Source organism: Bidens hawaiensis, unplaced genomic scaffold (genome assembly GCF_021521415.1).
Source record: "Bidens hawaiensis isolate Kalapana, Puna unplaced genomic scaffold, B.hawaiensis_p1.1 tig00002153_1, whole genome shotgun sequence".
Taxonomy (NCBI): domain Eukaryota; kingdom Viridiplantae; phylum Streptophyta; class Magnoliopsida; order Asterales; family Asteraceae; genus Bidens; species Bidens hawaiensis.
This window is the reverse complement of record NW_027491115.1, coordinates 2753484-2770000: the sequence shown is the minus strand read 5'-3', so window position 1 is coordinate 2770000 and position 16517 is coordinate 2753484. Positions and strand designations below refer to the sequence as shown.

The 16517-nt window shown below is 37.7% G+C and overlaps 1 pseudogene; it reads right to left on the bottom strand.

The window, feature by feature from the left end:
- The window catches only part of LOC143608550 (photosystem I P700 chlorophyll a apoprotein A1-like), a 17026-nt pseudogene extending 1348 nt beyond the window's left edge, over nucleotides 1–15678 (bottom strand).
- Between the last annotated feature and the right edge of the window lie 839 nt (nucleotides 15679–16517).

Below are 16517 nucleotides of genomic sequence, written 5' to 3'. Positions count from 1 at the left end.
GAATTGCAATAGCTAAATGATGGTGTGCGGTATCGGTTAACCATAGACCTCCAGTTACGGGGTCTAATCCTCCACGAAAAGTAAGAAAGTCCCCATATTTTAACCAATTCAAGGTGAAAAATGGGGTTGCTCCCTTGGCAAAACTGGGATAAAGTTGAGCCAACAGATCCCGATTCAAGATGAATTCATGAGGAAGTGCTATTTCTTTATGATCTACTCCGGCGTTTAGAAATTGGTTAATAGGTAAAGATACAAGTACTTTATGCCCCGCCCAAGAGAGAGACCCAAGTCCTAGTAGCCCCGCTAAATGGTGATTCAACATAGATTTTACATCTTGAAACCAAGCCAGTTTTGGAGCAGCATTTTGATAATGAAACCAACCAGCAAAAAGCATTAACGCTGCAAAGATCAATGAACCAATTACGGTGCAATAGATTTGTAATTCGCTAGTTATTCCAGATGCTCGCCAAATCTAAAAAAAACTAGAGGTTATTTGTATTCCTCGGAAGCCCCCGCCCACATCACCATTCAAGATTTCTTGTCCCACTATCTGCCAAACCACTTGGGCACTAGGCCCAATGTGAGTTGGATCACTTAGCCATGCTTCATAATTGGAAAAACAAGCACCGTGGAAATACATGCCGCTCAGCCAAAGGAAGATGATGGAGAGTTGACCAAAATGCGCACTAAAGACTTTTCGAGAGATCTCCTCCAAATCACTGGTATGGCTATCAAAATCATGAACATCAGCATGTAGGTTCCAGATCCAAGTGGTAGTTTCATGGCCTTTAGCTATTGTTCTTGAGAAATGACTCAGTCTAGCCCATTCCCCTCGAATGATGTTTTTATGTGATCCCTATCTACCAAAATTTTTACTTCTGGTTCCGGCGAACGAATAATCACTAAGTCCTCTTCTTTCTGGACAACACATACAAAGAGACCCGCCAATAGTCAAATAATTAGTGAATCTCGGAGAGAGATTTCTATTATATAATTGATATTTTTATAATTAGTTTCTTTCTCTTCTAGTTTTCTATCTCCCACCTATCTATTTTCTTTATTTATTCACTAGAGTAATTATGATCTGGAAGTCGATCCGGGGCAAGTGTTCGGATCTATTATGACATAGCCAGAAGCGCTCAACGGACCTTTTGGATCTTATAAAAACCTTTCTTTAGATTGATACAAAAACTCTTTTTTTTGCAACCTTGTCTATTTCAGATATCAATTAAAAGTTTTTAGCTGGAACTGCTTCATGTTTTTTAGATAGATTACATGTTTTTAAGATTTAAATAGAGTAATAGTACTCTATTCCAAATAACGCGAGCAGACATTAGCTATTACTAAGAAAGTTTGATATATTCATAGTGGTTCAAAGCCTTTTTAATTAGTTTTAATAGTCTTTTTTTATAGAAAAAAAAGAACGACAAGAAAATATATATTTTGTAAGCTATCCATGTATCCTTTAGTCCTACAAAATACCATACAAAATAGAACGTTTAGAAGGGATATAAAGAAATTCTTTGATTGATTCTTCCCAAAGGAAGAATCTATTTTATTTGACTGATGGGCCAACAAAAAATGAATTATAACAAATAAAAAAGTATCTAAAACAATCTAAATCATAACTAAAATAAAGAAAAGGTCTGATCTTCTATTCGAAACGTCTAGTGATCTTCAACCAACTATGAGCTTCAATATAATTACCAGGAGTAAGTGTTATAGCCTGTTTCCAATACTCAACGGCCTGGTCGAACCAAGCCTCCACAATTTCAGAATCCCCTTGGCGAATGGCCTGTTCTCCCCGATCGGAATAGGTGGGGTAATTCCTTCCCTTAGAACCGTACTTGAGAGTTTCCTACCTCGTACGGCTCGCCAGTCAACTCTTTTTGTATCTCATTATCCCATTTGAATCTACCGTATCTAACTTAATAAGATTTATCGTAGATCTATCCCATTTTTTCGGGTTAACTAAAAGAAGTTAATAAAATGAGTTTCAAACTTAAATCTTAAGTTTGGATTAAAAATCGTTATATCTTTTCCCCCACCTTCAGAAGAATAAAACATAGACATTTCGCCTATCATTACAATTTTCTGAAAGGAAACTATCTCAGTTTCATATCATATAGAAATTTAGATTATATAGAATTTTTGAAAAAGACTTTCGAAAGGAAAGAATTACTATCTTTGGGATCTGATCCTACACCGCTGCTCAATACCTTAGTGGATCAACTCTATTACATAAATTGATTACTCACGTTTGTCTCATATCATGACATAAGTAAGCAGTTGTTATTATATTGGCCAAAACCTCGCTAATTGATCTTTACGGTGCTTACTCTATCAATTAGATACTTTACCCATAGACTAAAATAGCTAGGCATATCTATTTCTTCATATTTCAACTTCAATGAAGTTTCTTTCTTTTCTACAGCTAATAAAAATCGTTGTTTTAGACTATGCTTATGTAGAAAGCCCCCTTTTCTAGTATTTACTAGTGTATTTGATCTTTTTTATATTTTTCTTTCTGTAGTGGAGATAGTCGCACGTAATGACAGATCACGGCCATATTATTAAAATCTTGTGGTAAGAATGGTTTCGTTCGAGCGCTCGAAAATAATATTCCAAAGCTTTTGTGTGTTCTCCGTTACTTGTGTGGAGAAGTCCTATGTTATAGAGTATATAACTTCGGTCATAGGAATCAATTTCTAGTCGCATAGCTTCATAATAATTCTGTAAAGCTTCCGCATAATTTCCTTCGGATTGGGCTGACATCCGTTACGGTCGTCATTCAATTCAAAGAATCTCCGTTACAGAACCGTACATGAGATTTTCATCTCATACGGCTCCTCCCTTATGTGCATAATGATAAAATGATAAAATAAAGAAGATGAAAAACTTCTCATTATGAACTGAGTAGGGCTATTGTTTTTACAAGAAATCTCTAGCCAACCTTCCTGCAAGAGATCTTTTCTTAACATCAAACGTATTGGTACTAGAGAGAAATGATAACTCCAACAATTTCTTTGTTCTCAACGCTTCCCAAATTCCAGAATAAGTCACTTCAACAGCCTTCGATGGTTATATGGGTATCCAAAATACAAACAAGATGGATGTTTGTTGTCCCAACCATTCTTTTAGTCCCAAGCCTGCTAAAGAAGGGATAATTTATAACAAAGTTTTAGTGTTGTTGATTCCTAGGTGTAGTACTTCTTCCCCTCTACTGCCTATTGGTATTAGTGAACTAGGATTGACCTTTAATACCGAACCATAGGTATAACCTTTCGCTCAATACTAGAATCGATAATTGACACATAGCATCTGAGGTGCATTAATCGAGGATACACGACAAAAGGAATTGTTGTATTTCCAAATTTTACCTTCAACAAGCGTAGATTTTTTTTATTTTCTTTTTTAACCGATCACGAATCGTGTGTGTTTCTTTTCTCGTAAGATTGAGAGTAATAAAAAAAATCAAATTGCACCATCTTTGTAATAGGTAAATGCCTCTTTTTCTCATGAAGTTGTCGGAATTATTCGTAATAAGATATTGGCTACAATTGAAAAGGTTTTATCAATAAAATTTCCATTTATTCGCGATCTAGACATGGGTAACATTCCATTCTATCATTGTTCTCATTACTTCTAGCAGGAAAATTATCCCCCAAGGAAAAGAATTCTACAGTACGAAATAACATGAAAATATTTCAATCTCATGAAAAAAAGAAAAAATGGTCCGTCTATTCGATGTTAAAAAATTCAATATTCAAAAAAAGAATTGATAAGAACTAAGAAATCAATATAGGAACCGGATTCGATTCCATCTTACTTTATTGAAATAGTCTACCAATGAAAGAAACTATTCTTATTTGATTGAAGTTACAGCTTAGAGTAACCTCAGTTGGTTGAATTATGATACAAAGAAGAAAAAGAATCATTGTATGATGAAAATAGAATAACCGCCCATTTTTTGTGTTTTATATTTGCGTGTATACACTATACAATCAACTATAACAAAATTCTTTATCTATTTGTATTTTTAATAGAATAGATAGATAGGATAAGGGTTTTTTTGATAACTCTAAAACTGGCCTATAAAGCAATTTGAGAATTCTTCTGATATGGAATCATAGTCTAAATAGATAGAATCATGATCTAAAGATATCCATTAACCATAAAATATAGACCCCTCGCTCAGTCAATTCATTATAATTTCTAATTTATTGATTTTGTAAGTCCCGTGACGGATCTTGATCAATATACTTGTTGTTTAGGCGGAAACTAATCATCAAGCCGATTCAATGAGGCAACCAAGAACACAAACAAAACACACAAAGAAGCTTCAAAAACACACGTATATTATATGTCGGGTGCTTAAGCCCTTAACTTACACGGTTGAATGATAATGATTGAACAACCTAATATCGATGACATAAGTTCTATATATATCCTACCAACTAGGCCCAAACACAACTAAGCCCACCGAGATCAACAGATCTCGGTTTACATACAAAAGCCCAAACCAACAAAACCAAAACCAAAACTACAAGCATAAACCACAAAATACGAACCAACATTCTCCCCCTTGGTTTATTGCTTAAATTTAGCTATTATTAAAAAGCGCCAACCGTAGACATCTAGCATGCTTCTACACCTTCATCTCTTCCCTCCGGCGTATATACTGTGGCTTCTAAATAGACTCTTAGAAGTTGAGTGTCTTATTTAGTGCCTTTATTCAGGTAATAGTAACCCTGTCCGGTAATCCAGCACAGGTCATGCTACTTCCCAATAGAAGTAGTTGACCATGATTTTTGTTAGTGAAAACAACACCAACTATTAGACTTGATTGATTTAGAAACGTCAAACACGATGTATCTTTGGTAGAACCAACGAATCCTCGGTCACGGTTTGACCGAGAACGCCTCAAAACATTTTTAATCTAAAGATCACTCTGGTTGATCAGGAGAATCTGATCAGTCCACACAGAAAACCTGAGAATACTGTTCATCGTCATCTCCATATCGCCAATCACCATTGTTGACCAAACCTGTAACTGCAACTGATGACTAAACAACATTTAGTAACTTCAAAAGAAATCAAATCAACTTACCAAACATATGAACCGAATACAGTTAGTATTTCAACATCACTGCAAATCCTTCAACCATACTGCTTTTGGAAATACTTGAGTTAGATTTCTTTACCTTTTAATAAAATCCGCTTGAAAATGGAAGGGGACAAGAAGAGATTGATGGCGGCGAGAAAGTGAAAGATTTGATGGTTAAGAAGATTTTGGAAGATATTGGAAGATATTGGAATGATTAATAGAGAGTAATGAGTGGCTTTTAAACTACCAAGATGCCTCCATCAGTGCCGAGAACACTTATAGACCGAGAACATGTATAGGCCGAAAACAATTATCATGAGCTGAGAACTCATCTCAGTGAATCTTTCTGGACCAACATGATTTGGTCGAGAACAAAGAAATTCGTTGGGCCTAAAGAGAACCTCCTGGACTAATCTAAATAGGCCGAGAGCCAAGACACCTGTTGGGCCAAAGAACTGGCCCACTCATTTTTGAGAAATAAACCTGATAAAAAATTGATTTCTTAAAGACATCTGTTTCGACACGAGTAAATGTGAGGTTGACAAAAGAAAATTAAAAATAAAATAAAATAGAATAAAAACTAAACTAAAAACCAAAACAATTTACATATATAGTCTTCAGAAAAATTAACAAATATTGGGATCAAATTTCAGCTGTTTGAAAACAAGCACCCCTTTTGAGAAAAGATTCAAACATGAAATCGTATTGATTAAGATAGTTTCACAATGATCTATTTTCAGCATTATTTTGACATAGTGAAAAGGTTGATAGCAAGTATTTAGAAACTTAGTATGATTTTCATTGTGCCAGTGATATGATTAGTTTCAATTAGGCATAAAACCAATATGGACATCACTCATGGACCCATGATGCCCCCTATCTCTTCTCAAAGCGTATTTGGCTTACCCCAGGTCACCTCAATTTGACTCCAACCCCTTAGTACTTGATCAAAGAATTTTCTATATACAAAATAAATTTTCCTTTTTGGCTTTAAGGTTGAACGTTGGACTTACATGCCGTCCGGATTTACAAGCCTTACATTCAGGGTGTTTAGGACTTGTATGCTCCACCCCTGTAGTTCCCTGGATCCCCTTTAAGCCCTTTAAAAGATAAATGCTAATTATGTAAATTTTTTTAATGCTTTTGGCGATCAAGACACTAAAGGGCTCGTGTATGAATGGGTAATCACTTTTCTGCCAATCATTTGGAGAGATGTATCTAGAGACATGCACACATCTTCACAATGACTCTCCACAAAAGTTTAGCAGATTTAGTTTATATCACTTCAAAACTTTTACTTATCATAGAAAGCTACCATACACATCAATGACTTATAAAAAGCCTTTTTAGCTTAATAACTTCATACGTTAGGCACACAAAATCAATTTCTATCATCTCTTAAAGGTTGGATCAATATTCGTTTGAAAATATTTTAAGCTTCTAATAAGCTTTAGCTGAATAGTATTATCACTTCCCAAATGGTAACCCTGAAGACAATCTTAAGTTCAATCACCCCAATTACCTTTAGTTTTCAGGTGAGTGGCTATCCTATGTGTCTACAGGTAGACGATAGGAACAAACACATAATAAAATGTGTCCCTCAAACTTAGGTGGCCGACATAATTTTCATCGAGAAAACTCAAACCGATAGTTAAACAAAAATAATTATAATTTTTATGTATGTTCAGTCGCCCAGTCGCTTTCAGTCCTAAGGTTAATGGCTATCCCGTGAGTCAAAAATTGATAACGGGACCAAACATATTAAATATGTCCGTTGAACTTGAGTGACCGACATGATTTTAAGCAACAGAACAAAAAGATTTTTTTTTCTTTTTTTTATTTTTCTTTTTCTCCCCCTAAATTTGTACAGAAATTATGACAAGAAAAAATTTATGTACACAATTTAAACCTTAAAAGTACTCGGTCTTCAAAACGTAACATCTTAAGAAACCCTACAAGCACATTGAATCTCGCTGTTCCAACCGGTTTTGTAAATAGGTCCGCCACATTATTATCAGTGTGGACCTGTTCAAGATGTATTAGCTTCCGATCCTAACAGTCATGGATAAAATGAATTTTGATATCGATGTGCTTGGTTTTAGAATGTTGTACCGGGTTTTTCACAATGGCAATCGCAGCATCATTATTTCAAAAAATAGGAGTGTCAAGAAATTCCAAACCGTAGTCCAGCAATTGATGTTGCATCCATATGACCTGAGAACAGCAAGCAGAAACAGCAACATATTCAGCCTCAGAAGTGCTTGTGGACACCGTTTGTTGTTTCTTGCATTGCCACGAAATGAGCCGATCCCCTAAAAATTAACATCCAGCAGACGTCGATTTCCTGTTAATATCATCACCTCCATATTTGCTGTCAGCAAAAGCAAACAAATCAAATTCTGAGTTCTTGGGATACCAAACACCAAGCTTCGGTTGCCCTTTCAGATATCTAAAAATTCGTTTAACAGAAATTAAATGAGAGAATTTAGGATTAGCCTGGACACGAGCACACTGACAGACTGCGAACAACATGTCAGGACGACTGGCAGTAAGATACATCAGAGACCCGATCATTGATCGATAGTACGTTTGATCTACGGGTTTCCCATCAGGATATGAAGAAAGAAGAGGTCTCTCAGCCATAGGAGTCGCCGCACTTTTGGAATTTTGAAACTCGAATTTTGCAAACATATCCTCGACGTATTTCCCTTGATGCAGCAGAATGCCTGTCGAGCTTTGACGAACTTGCAAAACCAAAACATTGTTATCTCCTCCAACGAGCTCATCTCAAACCTTTTCTTCATCACTTCTTCAAACTCTGAACAGATTACAGCACTAGTAGAACCGAAGATGATGTATTCCACATAAATCTAAACCAGGATCAGATCCTTTTCAATAGTCTTTATAAACAGTGTCTGATCAATGGTTCAATGCTTATACCCATGCTCCAACAGATGAGCAGTCAACGTCGCATACCATGCTCGAGGAGCCCGATGAAAGCCGTAGAGAGCCTTATCCAACTTATAGACATATAACGGATGCTTGGAGTCCACAAAACCCGGTGGCTGATCCACATAAATTTCTTTCTTTACCTCACCGTATAAAAACACTGTCTTGACATCCATCTGATAGACTGTGAAACCCATATACGATGCATATGCCCGGAAAATCCGAACGGCCTCAAGACGAGCCACTGGAGCGTACAAATCAGTATAGTCCAAACCTTCAACTTGACGAAAACCATGAATCACAAACCTTGCCTTGTTTCTAATGATAACACCTGAGTCATTCTTCTTATTACGAAAAACCCATCTCGTATCTAGTGACTTCTTTCCTGCAGGCAGTTCAACCAACCTCCAGACCTTGAGTTTCTCAAACTGATTGAGTTCCTCATGCATGGCGTCAACACAACTCGGTTCTTGCAGAGCCATGTCAACCGTTTTTGGCTCAATTTGTGAAATGAAACAAGAATACAGGCAGTTGTTTATTGTTCCAGTTTGACTTCTGGTTGAGACGCCAGCCTCAAGAGGACCAATAATACTGTCAATGGGTTGATCCTGTTGAATTCTTGATGGAATGGAGTGATCAGGAACTGAACAGATTGATGGTAAATTAACAGGAACTTCGAGAACTTCAGTGAGAGGATTCGTCCATCCCGATGCTACAGTACTGTGCAAGTACGAGGTACTGGCAACATATTCGTTTGGAATGGCATCAGCGAATTGAATACTACCGAATATCTGACAAATAACGCTCTACCCCTCAACTGGTGACAACTCTACTGGAGAAGATTCTTGTGTTGACACAGTGTCAGTGGCAGTCTCTTCCAGATCTTCAGATAACGGATGAGTTGTGTCTGAGGGTTCAGACGGGTCCACACTCAGCATAGGAAACTCTTGAGTATTAGTAGAAAGATCTTCTTCATCATCGACAACAGTAGTAGTTCCTCCCCCTAAAATATTGGAATAAATCACCTGTCACACCCCGACTAGCACAATGCGGAAGCGTAAAACGTGAATGTAACAGACACCTCTGGTATCAACACATTGTTTATAAAGAAACATTACAAACTAATTTTCAATATATTACATTTCTTTGTTCTATCATTGTTTTACAGTCTAGGCGATACAAACAAAACTGGTTCGTTAACTATGCGTTCTTACTACTAACATCCTTGCCTCTATTCACATAGCATCAACCACACACCTTGGGCAAGCAACAGATCACCAAATCATTCCGATTTAGGTACACCTGAAAAGCAGTTTAAAACGGGTCAACTACTAGAGTGGTGAGTTTCACGAGTTTCAAGAAAACAGTAATGAGTATTCACAAGTCAACACTTGTAATCATGAAATAAGTATGTATGTATGTAAATGATGTAATTATGCTAAGCTACAGTGAAGCCTTGACTGTATGTGCTGCGTGCATCAATTTCCCACGCTCCATTAACCACTGTGGCCCCTTTCCGCCCACAACATGCCCCGGTAGCTATGTCTAACACTACATATCCTGTTTGTATAAATATGGTCATGTGCAAACGGCGCTATGTGACACGGCAACCAGGCCGATTCCGTTTGGGTTTGTCAAACAAATAGTACTATTCACAAGCCACCGGCTCGAAGTTAATCACTGTGATCGTGGGGACTTTCGTGTGTTAGCATTTAGATAATTCACATCAATACATGTTTCAGGTATGTATATGTAATCAAACATGCTTTTCACCCCAAAAGTTCATAAAACTGTTTAAAGAGTGGGGTCATGAAACTCACGGTTTAGTAGATAATCAGTACTGTATCAGCTCGTGGTTTGTTCGGTCTACTATTAGTAGTTCCTATAATCAATATTATAATAATATTAATACTTTAGTATTATTATAATCTCAACACTAAACTGGGCTGTATAACTAATCTGGGTGTAGCTGGAACGCCCAGAAAATGGCAATAGGCTTAGGTTGTGATGTTGTTCAATGTCTAATACTTAAAACTGAACTTGGCTCAGATTCCCGTTTTCCGGGCAGGGCCAAGTTGTTCGTTTACGCGTTCAGAAAACAGTTATGAGGAAATAAGCTTGGGTAAATGTATTGGTTAACAAAATGATTAAGTTATAAAGAAGGATCACCTATTAGGGTCCCGGATTAGCCACGGGGGCCGTTTCCGTTTATTCAGTTTGATTTAAGAAGAAACGCGCACAATCCACCCGGATTGTCCAGGTTTCTCATAGAAAAGTTTATTTTCACTTAATTAGTCCAAAAATATGATTTTTGATCACTCTTGGTGTTTTGATATTCCCGCAGGTTCGTTAGTCGCGAACTTGCCGGTTTTTATAAAAACCGAATTTGTTTAATATTCAAATTAGTATAATTAATTAACCGTTAATCATTAAATTATGAAAATTTAACCACTTATCAATTAAAATATGTAGATTTTTATAAAAATATTTCTAGAATTCTTTACTGATTTATTAATTTATGAAAATTCATTTTATCAGCTATATTTCGCCTGATAATCGTCCGTTTACCCCAAACAATTTCCAAAAATTCCACAAAAATTACTGAATGCTCAAATCATGTCCCAAATCAACCTGTATCAATTCCAGAATGTAAAATAGTTCGTGCAATATTCTTTTCCGCCCAAATTCGGCTATAAAAATTCACACGAACGCATATAAACAAAACACCTTTAAACTTTTTCAAATGATCCCAATATTCAAATGTTATCAAAATACATCAAATCTGAGTTCCCAGATAAATTTCATAATTTTTGAAGTATTTTAGCTATTTTTCTCAAATAAACGTCCCAATTCGGTAATAAATTCGCCAAATATTCTCGGGTGGTCGAAAAATTACCAAATTTGAACAGGGACTCATTGACATGGTCCCTGATGTCCCTGCAAAAGTTCAAGGCCTAAAAATATGCACATCCCAACCTTAACCTAAATAGCCCGTAAGCGAGTGTTTCGGCATTACCTTAGCGGGTTTGGCTCGTTTCCGACTTTTTAATCAAGTTTTCACGTTCTTGTGATTCTAAGCCAGCTAGGTACAAGTCCTATATCACAAATCAAGCAATTTTTCATCAACATAACAGCCCTTAACTTAGGGTTTCGGCTAGTGCACAAAAACGAACTTTTGAACCGTAAAAACGCCGTTTCAACCCTTTAATCCGTGTTTATGGCCAAAAAAACTATCAAAACAGGTTCCTTACCATGTGTATGATCAAAACATGTTTATGGACCATTTTTGGGATTTTTACATGGTTAGGAATGATTTTTAGTAACCAAGACAAGTTTTTATGGTATTAATCAAGGTTAAACAAGTACAAAAGCTACTTATTTAAGCTCCTTACCTTAGGGTTTGAAGGATTTCTAGAAATTCAGCTTGCAGCTGCTTGGACCTCAACTTTTATAAACCAAAATGAATAACCAATCTTGTAAAACAAGTTTTATAAAAAGAATGGGGGGTGGGTTGGGCTGGCCGATCGGAAGAAAGATTGGGCCCATGATGGGCTGTTTTGGCCCAATGATCTGGTTTCTCAAGCCCAAATACGAAAATCCCGGTCCAAATTTAGTTCGGGTTCGGTTTTTGGCGCGAAAAACGTATCGGGTGCGTTAAACAGCGCGAAAACAAGTGTTTTTCGGCTAGTTTTGTGTAAAATTATAAAAACATACTATATGTTTGTAAAAATCAGAAATATTTTCACGGATCGCTTAAAACATTTCAAGTAAGTGTTTGGTAAGTCTTTTTCGGCTTAACGGATGATACGATGCTTGGTTTGTAACTATCTTTCGCTTTTAAATCTATAGCGGGTAGTTAAACGAGCATATTTTCGTTTAACTTGTTTGCTATCAAACTAAGGTCATATTTCTAATGTTTTAGCTTGTATTAAACGTATATCACTTATAGATAGCCCCCCGAGATATCTGGTTCATAACCCGACCCGTTCGGTTAATCGTCCGTTTGTTACGCAAAAGGCGTTTATTTGCTTAATAGGTAAATACGTATTAAGGTGTACCTTGTTTTGGCTCAAATGTCACATCACGGGAGCCAGATTGAATGGCTTGAACAGAGTGTCGTAGTCAAACGAGCATCAGTCTCATTTTCTTCCAACCAGCGCACATCATATGACTCTACAATTTGTTTCGATGCCTTGTTGTAGACTCTGTAAGCAGTTCGACCAGCGTAACCAACGAAGAAACAATCATCTGCCTTAGCTTCATGTTTTGGAGTCGACTCAAGATTCAACAAGGTGCACGGACACCTGAAGGCTCGAAAGTGTGCGACTATGGGCTTGTGACCATAAATAATCTTGTACGGAGTCTTCATCTGAGATTTGTTGATCAACACCCTATTTTGAACATAACAAGCGGTGTTAATTGCTTCAACCCAGAAGAATAGTGGTAACTTTGAATCACGTAGCATCATTCTTGCAGCTTCAATCAAAGTACGGTTTCTTCTTTCAGCAACACCATTCTGCTGCGAGGTACGAGTTGAGTTGTACTGACGAGAAATTCCTTTTTGGGCAAAAAATGATTTAGTGTAGAGTTCTTGAACTCCGTGCCATTGTCACAACGAATTCCCTTAAGCTTCCAGTTCAATTGATTTTCCATGAGCCCCATGAACTTCTTGATCAAGTCAGCTGTTTCACCCTTATTTGATAAGAAAAACACCCAAGTGAAACGGGAGTAGTCGTCAGTGATGACCAGACAGTGATTGCTCCGAGATAGACTCAAGACATGAACTAGACCGAACAAGTCCATGTGAAGCAACTGAAAGACACAAGAGATGGTATTTATCATCTTTGGCTTGTGTGATTTTCGATGATGCTTTCCTAACGCACAAGCCACAAACTTCTCGATAGTCACGAAGTCTTTAACTGGCAAGCCGCGTACAATATTGTTCTTTGCAAGACGATTCAGGGTTTTAACATTTGCATGTCTAAGACGACGATGCCACAGCATGGCGTTATGCTCCAATACTTTAGAGAACAAACAAGTAATTTCATTAGGAACGTTCTTGTTCATGTCAATCAGGTAGGCATTATCTTTTCTCTGGGATCTGACGAGGACCCACTCCTCTAGTATGACAATACCAGGTTTCAGAATAAAACATTCTTTGTTGGTGAAGTGTGTAGAAAATCCCTTACCACAAATTTGTGACATGCTGAGCAGACTATACTTTAGTTCAGGAACATAATTAACGTTTTGAAACTTTAAAACTCCATTACTCACAGTACCCTTCAGAGTAATCTTCCCTTTTTCTCCTCCCGCAAAGGAAACATATCCGCCGTTAAATATTTGAATGTCACTCAGCTGAGATATGTCCCCTATCATGTGCCTGGAACAGCCATTATCAACAAACCATGGTCTGATAATATTCCTCCATAACTGTTCCTGCACAATATGCGAGATTAGTTAGTTTTGGATACCCGGTCCATAGTAGTTCTGGGTAAGCCTGACTTGGATAACCGTGTTGCGGGTTGCCATGACATTTCATCATTATCAAAAATAGAATTTGAAGAAGTTGAGGACTTTGTTACCGGAGACTTGGGAAACCATTTGTATTTCGGTTTGAAAATTTTGTTATTTACACAAGTGGTTATCTTAGTCTCTGGTTTGCGGACAGAAAACTCAGTCGGCTTTGTCCTTTTAAACTTTTTCGGTTCAGAGACCCACTTCAGTCTTGGAACCGAAATTGAGTTTCCTTTCTGCCTTAGAATTACAATGGGCTTGGTCTGATGAAAGCTTGACCTGTAAGCCTTGACCCCTCTCCAATTTCCTTAAGAGCGCCTTGTTTCAAATGCCTTGAATTATTTGAATGAAAATTTTTGTAGGCATGATGAGACATGGTCCTCTGATATCGTCTATAATATGGAACGTATGGGAGACGAGAGAAATTTCTAGCAATGTGACCGGGAATGCCACAGTTGAAACAAGTTTGTTTTTTAACATAAAAATCGTTTTGGCCGATTCCCGGTCTTGCTCTGTTGTATGAGCTTGCTTTTCCATCTTTGAACTTATCATTTGAAACTTCACATTTAATATAACAAGAATTTCTTTCTTTCACAAACTTAGGTGACAAAAGTTTAATTTGTTCATCAGTTTTATTTATGGACAGATCACTGCCTTTAGAAGTTCTAGAAAAAGTAACCAAACGATTGTCTTTTCTCTTAGAAACAGAGCCCATACACACATCAGAAGCATTGTTTAAAACAGACAAAACAGGCAAATTCAAAGAAACAGAAGAGTTAATAAGTGGTTCATCATCTTCCTCAGTCCAGTCCTCATCTATTACTTCATCTGCACATGAGCTAGATATGTTAGAATCGTTCACCCCTGAGGTTGATTCAGTTGCCGAGTATGTATCAACCATACCTTTTCTAGCTGCAGTTGACTTACCATACTGCAAATATTTTTCCTTTTCTTCCTCTTCCTTGGTAATAGGAAGACCTGCATGATTATTGTTGTATGGAGGGGGAACCATATTATATCCAATACCCACACCCTTGTTTTCTTTCCATTTCAATTGATTTTCTATCATTGACTCAACCACAGCACTAGAGACGTCAAATTTTCTAAAGTTGAACTCAGCATTACCAAATTTATTTGTTAGTTTCACTATCTCCAATCTCGATGCTTCTAACTCGGCAGTTAGTTCATCGATTTTCCTTTTAGCATCAATATGGTGGCAACATTTTATGCTAAAATCATATTGTAGTTTTGAAAAGTCTTTTTTTGTCCCTCTATTTTGTCTTTTAATGCTTGTTCAAGTTTTTTAAGTGTTGAGTTCTCATATTTTACACCCTCCATTTCCCTCATCAAGTTACTGTTATGTATTTTAGACAATCCTACTTTATCGATGCACGATTGAGAATAAAGTACAGTATTTACCTCAGTTTGTTTGGTGGAGGTGAAGGCCATGAAAGCATGCTAAAGATCCCTGACCTTCTCCTTAGCCTCATTCTCCTCTTCATCAACATCCACCTCAGCAAAATTTGCAACTTCATTGCTCAAATTTAGTGTTGCCATTTGATCCTCCCAAGAGAAATTCTGAACCACCAAACCTCTCTCACCCATGCTTGAACCAGACACATTCTCTTATCTTCCACCATGTGCTGGAACCATTGCTCTCTCTCGATTTCCTTCCTTGGCCGGATTGGTACATTCACGAGAAAAATGACCCGGCTCATGACAGTTGTAGCACCTTAGAGAACTTTTGTTGAACCCCACTTTCTGATTGGCAGGCACAGTCCAGTTGTTCCTGCCTGTCCTCTTGGTGAACTTCTTGGCTCTAAAAACAGCCTTGACAATTTGCCAAGAAATGTGAAGGCCATGAAAGCATTTACCTCAGTTTGTTTGGTGGAGGTGAAGGCCATGAAAGCATGCTAAAGATCCCTGACCTTCTCCTTAGCCTCATTCTCCTCTTCATCAACATCCACCTCAGCAAAATTTGCAACTTCATTGCTCAAATTTAGTGCTGCCATTTGATCCTCCCAAGAGAAATTCTGAACCACCAAACCTCTCTCACCCATGCTTGAAGAAGACACATTCTCTTCTCTTCCACCATGTACTGGAACCATTGCTCTCTCTCGATTTCCTTCCTTGGCCGGATTGGTACATTCACGAGCAAAATGACCTGGCTGATGACATTTGTAGCACGTTAGAGAACTTTTGTTGAACCCCACTGTCTGATTGGCAGGCACATTCTAGTTGTTCCTGCCTGTCCTCTTGGTGAACTTCTTGGCTCTAAAAACAGCCATGGCAATTTGCCAAGAAATGTCCATCTCCTCCACATCATCAGGATGTATTTGATCTAGCTCATCAGCCACAACAGGTTGTACCAGGTCTCCAGCAAGAAAGGCATTATAGCAGTTCATAAAACCTGCCATTAGAGCAATGTTTTCTTGAGTCTCCTTGGAAATAGTAGGAATTTGAATTGGAGACTGGCTGGAGGTTGCCACCGAAGCTTGCAATTTCAGTGCAGGAGCTGATTGTGGAAAGAAAGCAGTGGCAGCCGGTGTAGGTTGTGGAGTAGGTTGACCTTGAGATGACCTGAACATAGAGAAGGTCTGATGAGTCTGCTGCGGTTGAGCTGACTGACTATTAGAACAGTGGGAAGTTGTCTTGTGAAACTAGAGCATTGTTTGCTGTAACTCCATAACCAGCAATATTGTAGGTACTTGCATGATTGATAGCACGCTGCTTGTCGTCCAAGTCACAAGCCCTGATAATCGCCATCACTTCAGAGAGAGTCAGTCTGGCCAGATCCTTAGTCTTCTTGATAACAGCCACATTTAAATCCCAGTTCTGTGGCAACGATTTTACCAGCTTGTTGTTGATCTCGGCATACGTGAGATTTATATTTGCAAACCTAATCTCCGTTATTAACGAGATGAATCGGTGAAGCTGTTTTTCAAGA